This window comes from Pelodiscus sinensis, chromosome 8 (genome assembly GCF_052426305.1).
Source record: "Pelodiscus sinensis isolate ZL-2025 chromosome 8, ASM5242630v1, whole genome shotgun sequence".
Classification (NCBI taxonomy): Eukaryota; Metazoa; Chordata; order Testudines; family Trionychidae; genus Pelodiscus; species Pelodiscus sinensis.
The window spans coordinates 53,400,349-53,416,815 of record NC_143059.1 but is presented as its reverse complement, the minus strand read 5'-3'; the positions used below and the strand labels follow the sequence as shown (position 1 = coordinate 53,416,815).

Below are 16,467 nucleotides of genomic sequence, written 5' to 3'. Positions count from 1 at the left end.
CTGTGTGTGGATCAGTCTGCAGGACTGGGACCTAAATAAGAACTTAAGTGACTACTGTAGGTTTGAGGAAAAGAAAAGAAATGCCTTAGGTTAGCCCAAAAATGTATTTTAGAAAATAATAAATGTACTTGCCCTTGAATAGCAGTTGGACCTTGCTGCAGATGATTTTTTTATTATTTCTTTGCTTATGGCAAGAAGTTGAAGCAATAGTTTGTAATGTTCCCACAGAATATCTGAGTTTGGCACAGGTGGGTTGCTGCAGGAATCATCTTCTATGTTTCTTACCAGTAGATTTCATTGTGATCAATAGAAACTGTTATCAAGAGATTCATTAAGACATTGAAGTAGAGTATTGGAGAACAAGGTCATCACAAGTGCCTTAATTAGATGCCCATCCTAATCTTTGCACAGTAAGGTCACTGTAGTTGAAAAGCATGCACGAAGAGGGGAGAGTGTCTGTACTTGTGTAAATTCAGACTCCTTTTGTTACCATGAGCTCAACTCTACAAGATTCAGAAAAGAAAAGTATAACTCATATATTTTTAAACCTCTAAAATTGACCCAGTTTTTCTCCATATCGAAACCTCATGAAACCTTTAAAGTCCAATATTTCTGAATTTTCTAGAGCTGCAAGCAAATGCAGTGAGTCTCACTAGAAAGCTAGAGTTGACTGAGGACTCCATTTTCCACTGGTATAAGCCTCCTATTTGGACTGGTAGAGATGGCTCAGTGGTTTGCACTGCTGGTTTGTAAAGTTACCAGAGACCATTAGCAAAATTATAGATCATACCTATCTGACCAGAGACACAAGATAGAAATACACACTTCATGTATGTACAGTTCGGGGTCATTTAAGACAGGTGTCAATAAAAACAAATCCCGTATGAAAAGTGTGTCGGATACATTCAACAATAAAATAGCTAGTCTAGTGGCAAATGGAGATTATCCTGCTGTGGTATAACAAACTGAGAGTTTTAAGCAATGCATAATGTCCTGCAGTGATATTGGATCTTTGTAGACATGCCCTGCACTTTAGCCCCATATTGCATAGTTATTAAACTAAAAAATACTCAGCAGTAAAAATCTTATAGGAGGCTATCACCACGTAGGTATGCAATGGGTGCACCAACAAATATTCATGAACATTGATTGCATCCCCAAAATCTGCATATCTGTGTCAAAACTGGGTAATTGCAGGCCAAACTGCTAATTTCACTGGATAAATATACAGGCAGTCCCCGGGTTACGTACAAGATAGGGACTGTAGGTTTGTTCTTAAGTTGAATTTGTATGTAAGTCGGAACTGGTACATATTGTAGGGGAAACTCTAGCCAAACATTTTTTTTAGTTTTGGATAGCATAGGGAAAGGTTAACTCCCCTCTAATGTTTGTTTTGCTGTCTGTTCCCCTGTTCAGAAGATTTCACATCTATTTCTGTCCCTGTGACAAACTCAGGACTAAAGGAGTAACTCATCAAATACCAAACAGCTCTGCACCATGCTTTGAGCTAATAGCTTTATTTCCACACACCACCCAGGGTTCTAGGAGGAGGGTCCTTTTTTTGCTAACACAATGAGGCCAGCACTTTGTTTGTTTTGGTGGAGTCTTTGTTTGCCCAGGGAGCCCAGCATGTATAGGGGGAGGAGGGGAGGAGAGGCTGCTTTTGTCTGCTGTTCCGCAGCCTGTTGCTCAGGGGAGGGGGCAGCCTGTTGCTGGCAGGAGGGGGAGGGGGGAGGCGTGCAGGATGCGAGGCCGCGGGGGGGGGGGGCAGCGGGCATGGGGAGGCACTTTTCCTCTGCCCGGCAGCTCTGCGGGATCCCTGTCCCTGTGGCCAGCTGCTGCAGGCAGAGGCCAGTTGGAGCCGGCCGAAGAGGAGGAGGAGGTGGATTCTAGGACCCAGGTGAGCGAGCCCCGGGGACGCTGCTGCGCTCCGGGAGCCCGGCATGTATAGAGGGGAGGAGGGGCAGAGAGGCTGCTTTTGTCTGTTCGGCAGCCTGTTGCTCAGAGGAGGGGGCAGCCTGTTGCTGGCAGGGGGGTGGGGGGGGGCAGCGGGCGTGGGGAGGCACTTTTCCTCTGCCCGGCAGCTCTGCGGGACCCCAGTCAGAGCCGGCCCGAGGAGGAGGAGGATCCTAGGACCCAGGTGAGCGAGCCCCGGGAATGCTGCTGCGCATGTGCGGGAGTTGCCTCACCCCGTTCGTATCTAGGGATCCGACGTAAGTCGGATCCACGTAAGTCGGGGACTGCCTGTATTAATCTCCTGCTTGCCTGTAAAAAATGGAAGTGTCAAAGGCACTTTTTCAAGTATTCCCGTTGCACCCACCTATTGTGAATTAATTCTTTCCATCCAGCTTCTACCACCAAATGCGATTTATATTTGGAAATTATCATATAGTTATAAGCAGGTCTGGATAAAGGTTCTTCTTCTGTACCATTAGTGAAGATGATAATTTATGGTGGGAAGCAATAGGCAATTAACTCAAGCCTCTTACATTGCTGAGTGTTAATGTACTGTGCTGTAAGTTAAAATGTTTCATTTAACTTTTCTTTTAATGAGGTTGAGGTCTGTTTCTTTATGATCTAATAAGTCCTTTACACATAAGGACTCAAGTGTTTTTTTTTTTAATTTAAATATCAAACTAGCATTTAAAGCTACTGTTTAATCATAGAGCAGGAAGAACAAAACACCACAGATTTCTCTTTGCCAGTCTTGCAGATACCTTTCATGTGTTAGTTTTCCACTTTGTAACTAAGCCTAGCCACCATAGGAATCCAAGAAAGGATTCAGCAAAGTGTGTTGATGGTGCTGTTTCACTCCAATTATAAAGCTATCCTCTGAAACTTGCTATTTGTAGTGCCGTAGGTAATAAAGCTTTACATAAAAAGGATATTGTTAAATATGCTATACAAATTCATGCCATTCTGTAGCAGCATCTGCACTGTGACTATGAACAGCGCAATGAGACTTAGACTTGCCTAAAAACTACACCTCACTCAAAGTAAATGAGAAGGTAGGTAAGAAGTCCCCACAAATCAGGCCCAGCCAAAGAGTTTGCGGGGCCCAAGGTGGCACGCTGTGGTTGGCTGCACCACTCGACTAGGCGGCTCCCAGCCAGGGCAGCAAGCAAGCGGCCGGGCGAGCAGGTGCTGGAGAGCACAAGGCCCTAAAGGCCCATGACCCAAGACAGCCGACTTGTTCGCCTTGCACTAAGGTTGGGCCTGACTCAGATAAAAGCAGAACTTACAAACTCAAGAGGGTGAGCCAGTCTGATGTTCTCGTTTTTTCCACACACCCCAGCCCATGAAATATAAAACTTCTTAATTTATTTAATATTTTAGAAAACAAGGCATTTAGAAACTTTGGTCAGATCCCATGAGATTCTGAGCATAAACTCACAAGCGCTATGTGGGAAGAGCCAGAGGGTGTAAAATAACCTGCTGAACTGCGGTGACTAGTTTTTTTTAGGATCTTAATTAGCAATGCAAGTGTACACTCTGGCATCCACACACACTCACTCACTCACTCACTCAGACACCTAGGAGCCATCATTCACCTGCACTGGAAAAAAGTCACACCATCCATCATATTGAATTTGGTGAAAACATGCTAAAAAGAACCATTCCGCATCTGAGTCACCAGTTTGATTTATAGCTATTGTGTGTATGTTATGGGTCAGTTGTAGGAGCTATAAAGATCCCCATTGGAAACCCTTTTAGTCTCACAAAGATAGTAGCTCTATGAGGATATGAGACTAAAAAGACTACTACTGTTTATATTAGAGTCAGGCCTACAGTTGCATTCAGGGACCGGGACCCTGATGTGCCAGATTCAGTATAAGCAAGTACTAAAACGATAGTCCTAAAGAGCATAACATTTCAAATGCCCAGGTCGGGTGTCTAAATAGCTCTGTTACCAGTTATCTACTATAAACTACCACTGAAGTAATGATCTTGTGTGACATAGTGTAACATATGGGAGCAGTTTGGAAGGGTTATTATTTGTTATTAACTATGTTATTTATGGAAATCCCTAAGGGCCAGCCAAGAACTTTGTGTTAGGCGCTGTACACCTAACAGAATAGCACACAGTCTCTGCCCTGAAGAGCTTACAGTCTAGATCACTTGGAATTGAATATAATCATCCTGAATATCTTTTAAGATCTCTCACCTCTCTAACCTCTATATGCTTGCAATTCTTTCATGTACAACATACTGTGTGTGAAATCCCCTTGACCTTATTGAGGCCAGGATTTCAGTGAAACTCCCATTGACTTCAGTGGAACTGGGATTTCAGACTGAATCTGCCAGGACTGCGCATATGATGTAGATCACAATAGGAAAGGATATGCTAATAACCTCTGTTACCAGAAGCTCTAACTCCAGGCTGAAAGGGCAATTATGTCTTTGAATATTCTAATGGTCTGAGCAGAGGGCTCAGAGCCAGGAATGCTTGCATTCTAATCAGGTGAGCTGACAGACTCACCAGGCCCCTGGGCAAGGTGGGGGAGGAGGGCACAGCTACGCACTCCTGGAAGGGGTGAGGCCTCAGACAGAAGGCAGCTGCTCCACCAGACTGTGCCCCTCTCCCCCAGCTCCTGGGGCTCTGCAGCGTGGCACACAGGGCTCCAGCAGCGATTTAGAGGGTCCAGGGCTCCAGTGACTGCTGCAGAAGTGGTGGTGGCTAGGAAGCCCAGGCCCTAGGGCAACTGTTGCCTTTACCACCTGCCCTCTACGCTGATTCTAATCCTCGTACGCTGACACTAAATGCCTGGGCATGTCCAGACTAGGAAAACAGGTTAACAGCATGTTCGCGAACATTCATTCAGTAATGTGTTTTTTAAACACCAGTGTGCACAGGGTTTGACATCTTTGAAAATATGTTAGCTAGAAGTTATCAACCTAGACTTGCTATGTCGGGGTCAGGCGGGAAGAGAGCCAGGTAGTGATTCAAAGAGCCGTAACTTATCGTCCTGTTTCTCTGCTGCACTGGGCAGCTCTTGGCTCATTTCCTTCTAGGTTTGTTGAGAACTTGAGACCCTTGGATGAAGTAGGCTACCTGAATGCAGTGTTTTCAGGCAAAGTGCTCTCTCAGGTTCACTCTTTTGTAGGCATTGACAGAGGAGCACAGTTTTTCATCTGTCTCTGTGGAGTAGATGATCCTAAGATCTCTAGTCCTGATTTCTGAACTCGCCTTCCCCATCCATAAGCTGCTTAATGAAGTGCTGAATAGAATAGGCTTAGTTTATATCGGGCTTAGGAGCTTGCTGTCCAAACAAGCTCTCTCTGTGGTAGCTCAGAGACTGCAGGCGCACAACACAAGGCTAGCTTCATTACCTACTCAGCTGCCAGACAGGCCTGTTTTTCTCATCACAGACACAGAACAGAAAACACAGCTGCTCATTGGGTGTGTCGGACAGAGAAGCAGAAGCAGTCTGAAGAACAGCACGTTGGGTTGCTACCTTTGGGAATGCACGCAAGAGGACATTCTGATGGAGCACACAAGGGCTTTTCCCTACCCTGGATTTTATAACATCAGGTGGGGTAGAATGACAAGAATTGGCAGTAGTCCCTGGAAAAGAAGTACTGGCCCAAAGAAATAAGGAGGTGGGGAAAACATACTGGACCATTCCAAACAACGGAACTTGAGTTTTATTAGAAAATAAGAACAGGCAAATGCAAGCATAAAAAATGGTGTAGGTGTATTTATATACACACACATTGCAGTAGCATATTAAGGTAAGCAATGTCAGGGCCCCGTTGCATTAGGCAGTATATAACTGTATAGAAAATGACAGTCTCTGACCCAAAGAGCTTGCACCTTCTAATCCAAGAGGCACTGTACGCATACATTAGGTTGGGGTGCTGGAACAGGGCCCCATCACTTTAAAAAGGTCTGGGGGAGAAGAGGCAAAAGGTCTGGGGGAGAAGAGGTGTGGAAGCAAGGCTTGGGGAGAGAAGAAGCAAAGAGCGGAGGGCAATGGGGGATCCAGCAGTGCGAGAGCCAGGCCATGATGTGGGCACTGGTATCTGTCCCCTCCCACACTTCTAGGAAATTTCATCTGCTCCTGCATTGGACAATATAGATTTGAGAAGTAGGTTTGTGAAACTGTTTCATGGGAATCTTGACAATCACAGTTCATGTTTATTGGTAATTATCTCGTTTTTTTTTAAAGCAAAAGTTTTACCTGCCTGGTGCTATAGAAATCAAAGCTGGAGCCCGTGATACATTAGCAGCAGGCATTGTGAGTCTGGTTTCCTGAACTGCTCAATAAACAGATTGATATTTACAGTAGTTACAATGACACGGATGCTTTAGAAGTGGCAGCAATCCCTGATTTACATCAGTGAGCTATATACATCCTCCAAAAACAACAAGTAGTCCTGTGGCACCTTAAAGACTAACAAAATTATATAGTATCATGAGCTTTCATGGGTAAAATCCACTTCCTCAGATGATGAAGTTGGGTTTGCCCATGAAAGCTCATGATACTATATATTTTATTAGTCTCTAAGATGCCACAGGACTACTAGTTGTTTTTAAAGTTACAGGATAACACAGCTACTCCCCCCCCCCCCCGAGACTTTTATATATTTTCTAGTTACTCTGAGCCATTCCTGAAGTGCTAAGCAGTACATCAGCTCAAAGCTAGACTGTGGGTTTGCACCAGTTAGTTTGAAAGCATATTGCCCTTCATTTTGCAAGTAACTTGAACGTCCCTAAGTGCATAAAACGGCTGGGTTGCTATGGGTATGTCACTTCAGAATGAAACTCTTCAATTTTTTGTTTTGAAGCAGTTTCATTTTGAACATTTTTTTGTAGTATCTATTCTAATATACAATTTTTAAAAGTCAGAATCCAGATAATGTTCTGATTAATGTGAAAGTAAAACATTATCAGAATTTTCCTTAATGGAGTATTTAAATTGTTGAGTTTCATTTCGATTTTACATAAAGCCAGATTTTTAAATCCTAAAATCCTCACTGAAAGGAAATTGTCATCCTCTGGCCAGCTCTCACTAGAACCTGGAACCAGAAACCTACTCATGAGATGTTCTGGACTTTGGGAATAAGTTTATTTTTTAATGAGTTGTCTGTGGACTCTACAGCTCATTTTTCTTTTCATGAACGATTTTCTTGTTTATTTAATAGGCAATGACATTGCTCCTACCCCATCACCAGTGAACCAAATCACATTTTATTGTGGAGATGTAAGTATGTGTAAATGTATCTCTTAAACAGAGCACTGAATACAGTTTGGCTATGGAGAGGATGAGTCTTACTATTAAAATTATTGACAGGGATTGAGAGAGGTCAGACAAAATGCCAGCAAGAAAGAAAAAAGTCTTCACTTAACCTATCATTCCTGTTCATGAGGTCAAGGGGCTTTGTGTGATCTACATTCCTGCAAAATCGGCATGTCTGGGCTAAGGGATTCCAAAAGCTGCTTTAATTTTCCAACTTAGAAACAGTTAACTTTTTTAGCCTTTCATCTGAAAAAGGGGGTTTTAAGGTGATAAAGTGCAGGTTACTAGCCATGAATAGCGCATGAATAGTGCATTGCTTCACTTGAGATAGGATATTGATTTCACAGCTGTCTTTCTTCTTTAGTTTTAGTTTCCTGGAAGTCTCACTGCATTTCGGATAACCACATCTTGCATAGCTGATCACATTATTAGTGGTATAAAATTTATAGGAGTTACATCTAAGATTAAATTGGCCCAATATGTTTATAATTAAAGATAATATCACAAATCCTAAATAAATAAATATTTCCCCCACTGCTTGAAAAAGACCTTTCCTCCCCAACATTCAGGATAACAGGCATTTTGTAGTTAAATTTCTTTGCAGTGCTTTGCTAATGCAAAAGTCAGCATTAATTTCATTTTATTATATTGTGAACATGTCTAATGTATTAGAAGGATGACGTGAAGTGTTCTCCTAGGCAGGGCTTTTCAAAGGTGTCTAAGGAGTGAGATGCCAAAATTCCAGTGAATTTCAATAAGATTTGAGTGCCTAATGCCCTTAGGCAAATCCCAGTCTCAGAAGCTAATCTTTTCCTTGCAGTATGTTAGTGAGTCCATAATTGGTTCTGGCAGTAATTGTGTGTAAGATGCATGTTTGTGTACATGCATATTTATGTTCATGCACACAAATCCTGTCTTGGGGTCTTTAAAATGAGTTATTAATTAATTGAATAAGGTTACATGGCAAAGGCACACAGGCAATGGACAGTCTCCGGATGCTTGCAAATTCCTTCTTATACCTGTGAATTTGGCAAAGCTGTGGCAGTTCTTTCTCAGATTTTTTCTCAACAAAGAGTGTGTGTGACTTTTGAGTGGGAGGGAGGAGACTTTGTTTTTATTGAAAACATCTGTGCACCCTAATTTAAGACATGTAGCTGTTCTGATTACACAGTTCACCTCTACTTAGCATGGGAACCATTTTAGGTACACAAACATCCATGGCAAGTGTTCATACCAGAGGCCGCATTTTTGCTCTATGCTTCCAAAGTATAACAGCATGGACTGAATAAAAAAACCCCAAAAAACCCAAGTGACACAGCAGAGAAGACACAAAAAGGATTTACAACCAATAGAAAAGCAATGTTCTACTTCAGAATGCAGGGAACTGTTCTTCCGAGAGGAAATAACAGACCCACGGAGGTCATTAGAGAGATTGAAAGGGTCCATTAAATGATATAATAGCTTTCACGTTTGATTGTAGCCAGGCATAGATTTCACCATTCCTATTTGAAATGTAAGTTCAGAAATATTGCTCCAAGTGTCTGGCAGTAACCCTCCTGTCAACAACCAAGATCAAACAAAGTAGCATTCTCTGTAATTTAGACTCTGCCAAGCCCACTTCACAAGCAGTGCATACCAGCAACTGCATACCAATAGAGAAGATTCCAAATTCCTCCTAATGAGTAAAGGAATCCTAGCAAAACCTCACAGCGATGCCTTTCACTTGCACTTCCAGTGCATGAGTCCTCTGACATCTGACGTTTGGAGCGTGTCATGCAAGCAAGCATATTTGGAATATCTCATTTGGAGTCTAGTATGTTCTGTGGGACGCCTGAACTTGGATTATGTTCAGAGCAGCATCCTGTCCAAGATACACAAAATTGTATACATACTATATAGTTCAGTAACCTTAGGCCAATGCTCTATAACCTCTTATGACCAAATGCAGACTCGGTGTAAACAAGTGCAACTCCTAAAGGCTTGTGCGGTTGTACCCTCTTCCCTTAGGTGCTTCAGTAGAATTACCCTGATGTACAAGAGCTGATGATGATAATAATAATAATTAATAATTAATTATACCTAACTCTTGCAGACTATCTTTTATCAGTGGCTCACAAAATAATTTAGTATTATTACACACAATATGAGTGACCGTTTGTCAAGGTCACCCAGCAGGCTCCTGGAAGAGCTAGGAATAGACCCCATATGCCCTCAAGTCCCAGTCCAGTGCTCTGACTGACAGGCCACACTTGGAATTTGACCCTTGGCCTATTTTAAGCCTGATATATCTTAAATTATCATCAAGGCAACAGGTGTGAATCCCCAAGCGACATGCCAGAGTATTTACTTCTGCAATTTCCCCTTCAGTTAGCTCCCAAACTTGACTTTTGGGCAGCACGGCTTCTACACAGTATGTGAAAACTAGGCAGCTTCTTATGCAGACATCACAGTTCAAAACGTCACATTTTCCAGCAGTCCCGTACCAGCTCGGTGCTGTTTTAAGTACACAGCAAAACAGTGGTACCTGCTGGGTAACTATTCACAGATACTGATTTTTGAATGGCTTCCACTTAAGTTCCCTCTATGCTGCATGGCTGTGCAGCAGCCTGTTAAACACTGCCCAGGTGCTCAGGGCTGCAGTGGGAACATATGTCTCTCCTCTAGCCCTGGAGCTTCTCCCTGCCAGCCCCAGCCCAGACCTGGACCTGCCACAGCCGGGGGTGTGGTGCCCAGCCCCAACTCAGACCAGCCACAGCTGAGAAAGAGGCCCCCAGCCCTGGAGCTACCATGGTGGGGAGAGGTGCCTCTCCCATCCAGCCCCAGTTCTGCTATGATGAGAGAGAGTTGGGGGAAGTCCTCTCTCCCTGCTGTAGCCCCGGGGCTGCCTATACCACAAACTCGACATCTCCAGCCCCACCCCAGAGCTCACACCCCCAGCAGGAGCTCCCAGCCCTGAGCCTCTCTTCCCCAGCCACATCCCAGCACCCATACTCCCAGCAGGAGCCCTCACATCCCAAACCTCCAACCCCTCTGCCCCAGCCCTGAGCCCCCTCCTACACTCTGAACCCCTCAGCTCCACCCCCAGCACATGAATTTTGTTGTGTGCACCAATAGGGAGGGAATTTTGACTACCACTGTGCAACATTCTTCACATTGCGTTTCTGGTTTGACCAAGTGAAGGTGCACACTCCCAGAGTAAATTTTTAGATACAAAAAGGGGAGGGGGGAGGAATCTCCCTGTGGGACTAATTTCACACATCTCCTGCTGGGGATACCCCTGCATGAAGGAGCCCCAAGCAGATGGAGCTGGCATTGCTTTAAGGGGCATGGCAGAGTGCAGAGGGACTCAGAGAGGACAGGAAGGAAGCAGCCATTAATAATTGGCACCAATTAGAGTAGCCCCCAGGTCTGTGCAGATGAACCCATTCTCCAATGCAGAGCCCCATTGACTTCTGAGGGGCTCTGTGAAGGAGCAGGAGTCTGTCTACATGGTGCTTTTCGTAGCACCAGGTCTTAGTGAACAGGTTTTGTGGGGTTGTTCTGTGCACAGAGAGAATTGTGGGTCAAGGCATGGAGGTGGGAATGAGAGAAGAAAACAAAGGGTGCATGATGGATACTGTCATTGGCACAGTGAGGAGGTTCAGGGCAGCCTACCAATTGTGAACTGGGCTGGTGGTCTCAGTGGGATGTACGACACCATGCCACTACCACTGGAACTGGCACCACGTTGCTGCTGCCTGGTGGGCAGCCTCAACAGAAAGGCCACAGACCAAATGGCCATGGCAACTGTCCAGCTTTCTCACCCTTGGCTGTGATCCCTACAAGTCTGATGCACATTGGTGGGCATGCGTTGAGAAGCTTTCTTTACTACTGTCCATGCTGTACCCCTGCCTAGACCATGTAAAGAGAGGGTGTCAGTCTGGAAAACTCTTAATCTGGCACCCTCACATGCGCTACATTTCCTGAAAGAAAAGTAAATGAGGGGTGACATTTCCTTATGTCATCCACTTCCTTAGAACGGTATTTGTAGACTGTTTGGTACAATAATTACAGAAACCCAGAACATAGTAAAAATGGGACTACTCAAGGAATAAGTTATTTCCAGCATGAAGGGGAGGAGGAATCTGTCCCTAAGTATTTTTAGCCAGCTCTGTGCTTACAGCATTATTTTGTGTTCAGAGTTTGGAAGTGCACAGATGGGAAATGCGTTATCCATGCTTTTCAGCTGCAAAATCGCATTTTGTAGTGTGCTGTCTACAGGGCAGCTTTTGGGCAACATGCTACAGATCTCTTCTGCAAGCTGCCAAACATTTATCAAGCAGATGAAACACTGATAGTGTGGTTCTCACAGGGCTACATAATTATATGATGCAGTTAAATTCGTTGTCTGCAAATGTGCAGCCACAAAAATTCACCCAGCCGAGGGCTGAACTTTCAGAATGAATTAGCACAGGTTGAGGCAGAATTTCTGAATATCTATTTAAGATACTGGAAAAACTCCCAATAACTTCAGAGGGCCTAGGATCCGGACCTAAAAGTGAGTAGTCCCTCATTTAATTAGTTGTCATATTGGAATGAAAGGAACTACTCGCAGAGGAAGAGACTGTTCAACATGAATCCGGGTGGCAGAATATGGCCCTGAGGATCTGATACCACACCCACTTTAGTCACTAGGTTTTGCCTACACTGCAAAACAGACCTGGCTCAGATGATTTGGGCACACACAGTTGGCACTTGAGGCTAAAAATAGAAGCATAGACATTCCCACTGAGGCTGAAGACCCTCCTCCTCCCATTGGATTTCAAACCCCAGACCCCAGCCAGAACCTGAGGGTATGTCTACACTACCCCACTAGTTCAAACTAGCGGGGTAATGTAGGCATACTGCACTTGCAAATGAAGCCCGGAATTTGAATTTCCCGGGCTTCATTTGCAAGTGCGGTATGCCTACATTACCCTCCTAGTTCGAACTAGGAGGGTAGTGTAGACATACCCTGAATGTCTACATTGCATGAGCAGTGGTTATGCTAGGTGGGGAAAGGCATTGCCTTCCCAAACCACCAGCCTGGCCCCACCCATACTCCACCGCCAGAATACCTACTGGGAGCGGAGTGGCTGGGGCCGTGTGCCACCTACCCGCCCAGTGATGCTAGGGGGCAGGGCCTGGGCAGAAGGGGTGGGGCTGGGACAGAGTTGGGGGCTTGCTTCCCCCAGCCCTACCTTCACCCACCTACAGTACTATTGTTAGCCCATATTAGGAGTCCTGCAGGTCTTTTTACAGTGTAGGTGTTGCCAGTCAGTGTCTTACTGTTGTCTTGAATGGGCATTAGCACAGGCCCTTAGTGGCCTGAGATGAGAGTTGTTATTCAATGTCTTGTTTCCTGCTCTCTGTGTCTGAGTTCTCATTGCTAGGCGAGGATGTACCAACTCCTTTGGTTTGCAGCATCGGATTGAGCAGCCTTCATTGAGACTGTTAAGATGGGAGCAGGAAGTTGCCCAAGAAAATTCATAGGATTTCAAATTTGATTTATTGTGCCTACCAGCTTTCTTTTCTTTTCACTTGTCCTTATTCTTTGTAAGAGACCAGCTTACTCTGCTTTAGAAATGGAAGCATTCACCCACTGGTGAATTTTACAGAGATCAAAGAGGCAGGAGACCTGCTGTAATATTTATAACACATTGAAGCTACCATACCTACAGAGCTCTTTTCATCCAAGGGTATCTAAAGCACTTTATGAACATTAATTAACTGGAATTTATCCCATATCTGAGACATTCACTTTCTCTGTGGTTTTGAGCAAGTCACTTCACCTTTCTGACTGTTTACGGCCTCTCAGGAATGTTATCTGAATGAATTAAAGTGCATAAAGTGCTTTGAAGACAAAAACCCTGTATAGGTGCTTATGGCATTTTTGCCATAATTGTATTATGTTTATTTAAGCCTTACAACACCCATTATGAGAATGCTAAGGTTTTTATGATACCTGTTTCACAGGGAGTAAACTGAGCCACAAAGTGGTGAAGTTACTGGTCAGAAATCAAATGGCGATTCAGCAGTAAAGCCAGAAATGGAACCTGAGTCCTGACTTCCAAGTGTCCTGCTCTAACTACTCCTTCCTTTCCTGTGTTAACATTGCCCATCTTCTTGCTAATGCCTGCAAAATTGCCTTGTGTTTTTATGTCTCTTGGAAGATTTTCAGAAACGGTCTCCACCAATATGAATTTTTGGGTTTATCTTGCTTACCTGTGCTCTGTTGACCTCTTTTATTCCAAATAAGACCTTCTTGATTCTCCTCCTCCCCGCGCCTGCAAACAGTTTCTTTGCCTCCTTTTTTACAGCCTTTCTAGCCTTGGAGACCATTATCACAGTCTCCTCTCCCTTTTTCTGTGTTCGTGTTATTCCTAAATGAAAGCTCCATGCTTCAAATGCACTCCATTTAAAGGGGACAGTTGTGCCAGCAGCAGTCTGTGCATACAAATGGGGAGCCGCTACAGCAGCATGTCCTCTGTAAGGGCATTCTGCATTGTGAGAGAAACCTCTGAAGGATTCCTATCGCTTTCATAGCTGTCAGCTTCCTTTCTCCTCATTCTGCACACCAGATGGAAAAATCAGGCTCCTTCTTTTGAGCCTTTCGGAGTCTGGAGCATGGGAAGATGAAGTGGCTCTCCAATGTAGTAGGAAGCAGAGAGGGAAGGAGAACAGCGACTAAACTGGAACAGAGAGTCATCTTTTGGCTGAGAGGAACTCTAATATGCAGTGGGCAGGGCACGAGGAAGCCATACATTCTAACTTGGCACCAAGTTGCTACAGTATATTATATTGTGAGTTAGCCTTGTGAGCTTGTTTTTTGTTTACTTCAGATTGCTGTGAAATGCTTGCACTTTCCCCGTTCTAGAGGGACTTGGTCTGCTAAATTGACACTCAAAGATCTTTTAATAATACAGGGCTTAAAATTTCATGTAGCTGGAACATGAGTAGGATTCTCTTAGCAATTACATAAACTGCTTTTAATTTCAAGTCCTAGATGTTCATCATCAAGGAACTGGAAAGAACCAAATCAAGCAGTCTTTAAAACCTGGCATCCCAGACCTGCATGTCTACCCTCTCCCCACAGCCCGAGAGAAAACAAAGAGGCAATAACGATAGCATTCTAACCTAACTGCTGGGCTGCCTGTCAATGAGGAATCAGGCTGCGAGTTTGTATATAATCAAAAGTGCACACATCCATGTCTCACCACTCTGTGCTGCATCCTGGTGAATAGATGGAGCACTGACATAGAATACTGCTCTCTCTAGTATTTGGATTCAGAGCAAAGGATTTCAGAATCCCTCTGCCCCCTTTCTGCCTACAAAGTTAAAACAAAGGGAGGTGTGATGTGAAATTGTGTTTGGATACCAAAACATACCTACTCAGTTCTAGTTTTGGGCCTACCAGCGTTGACCTCGTCCTTTTTAAACAAATATTATCTCTAGAGTTTTCTGTATCAGGACACCCCCTCTAGTGTCACCAAGCAACCAGCTGGCTCTAAAGCAAACAAACGACCACATCTGACGAAGTGGGTCTTTGCCCATGAAAACTTATGCTCCAATAAATCTGTTAATCTATAAGGTGCCACAGGACTCCTCGTTGCTTTTGCAGATTCAGACTAACACGGCTACCTCTCTGATAAATGACCACAGTGTTTCAGTTTAACTTGTTTAACATGCCCATGTTTAAAAAGTGAACTTATTCACCTCAGGAAATGTGTTCTAACAAGACAGGAAAGCAGAGATCTAGATTACTAGTTCTTAATATTGCTTTCATTTTTTATTTACAGGGGAAAATACTTCACTAACTCCCAAGTCTGTGTATTTTCCTATATTTTGATGGTTTGTTAGTCTCTTTTTCTGCTCTATTAAAATGTAGCTTTGTCACATGGCATGGAACAATTAAGAGGCAAATCCACAGATTTCTCCTAGATGTTAGCAAACAGTCTGGCTGTTAATTTTACCTGTTTATGGATTCTTGCATATAAAATTAGATGCAATTAAACAAAATTACGCTGAGCGTTGTGGTGAGAGGTAAGATAAGTGAGATGGAGTTTGCTAGAGATATGTGAAACAGAAAACTTCTTGAATAAACTTGTTTGCTGTTGCTCTTGCAAGTGCATTTACCAGAAACAGAGGGTGCAGCAGTGAGGTAGTTTTCAGTACCACATAAATAGAGGATGCCATTATAGAATCATAGAATACTAGAACTGGAAGAGACCTCGAAAGATCATCAGTCCCCTGCCCTCACAGCAGGACCAAGCACCATCTAGATCACCCCTGATAGATGTCTTTCCAACCTTCTCTTAAATATCTCCAGTGATGAACATGAGAACATAACATAAGAACCATACTGGGTCAGACCAAAGGTCCATCTAGCCCAGTATCCTGTCTTCTGACAGTGGCCAATGCCAGATGCCCCAAAGGGAGTGAACAGAACAAGGAATCTTCAAGCAATCCCGCTCCTGTCACCCATTCCCAGCAAATGGTTAGGGACACCATTCCTACTCATCCTAGCTAATAGCCATTGATGGACCTAATCTCCATGAATGATTTCTGTCTTCTAACCAGTTATCAGTCCAGGAAAGGACCTCCCCTCTCTTATCCCATGACAACTTACTTTACTTAAGAGCCTTTGGTGAGGGACCTTGTCAAAGGCTTTCTGGAAAGCTAACTATACTATATCTCTAGGGGTATGTCTACACTACCACCCTAGTTTGAACTAGTGTGGTAATGTAGGCAACCGGAGTTGCAAATGAAGCCCGGGATTTGAATTTCCCGGGCTTCATTTGCATAAAGCCGTGTGCCGCCATTTTTAAATGTCCGCTAGTGCGGACTCCGTGTCACGCGGCTACACACGGCACGGACTAGGTAGTTTGGACTAGGCTTCCTAGTCCGAACTACCGTTACTCCTCGTGAAACGGTGAAACGAGGAGTAACAGTGGTTCGGAATAGGATGCCTAGTCCGAACTACCTAGTCCGTGCCACGTGTAGCCGCGCAGCACGGAGTCTGCACTAGCAGACATTTAAAAATGTCGGCGCCCAGCTTTATGCAAATGAAGCCTAGGAAATTCAAATCCCGGGCTTCATTTGCAACTCCGGTTGCCTACATTACCACCCTAGTTCGAACTAGGGTGGTAGTGTAGACATACCCTAGGTAATTTATTCCAGTGTTTAAACACCCTGACAGTTAGGAAGT

At 44.1% G+C, this 16,467-nt stretch overlaps 1 protein-coding gene across 4 annotated transcripts in view; it reads left to right on the top strand.

The window, feature by feature from the left end:
* The window catches only part of LHPP (phospholysine phosphohistidine inorganic pyrophosphate phosphatase), a 178,059-nt gene that overhangs the window by 141,887 nt on the left and 19,705 nt on the right, over positions 1 to 16,467 (top strand). For 2 of the 4 annotated variants that reach the window (XR_012905670.2, XR_012905669.2), the window contains exon 7: positions 7,147 to 7,205. The exons of the other annotated variants lie outside the window; for them this stretch is intronic. The gene's annotated coding sequence lies outside the window, so the exon portion shown is untranslated. The remainder of the gene's footprint in view (positions 1 to 7,146; positions 7,206 to 16,467) is intronic. 4 annotated transcript variants of the gene reach the window in all.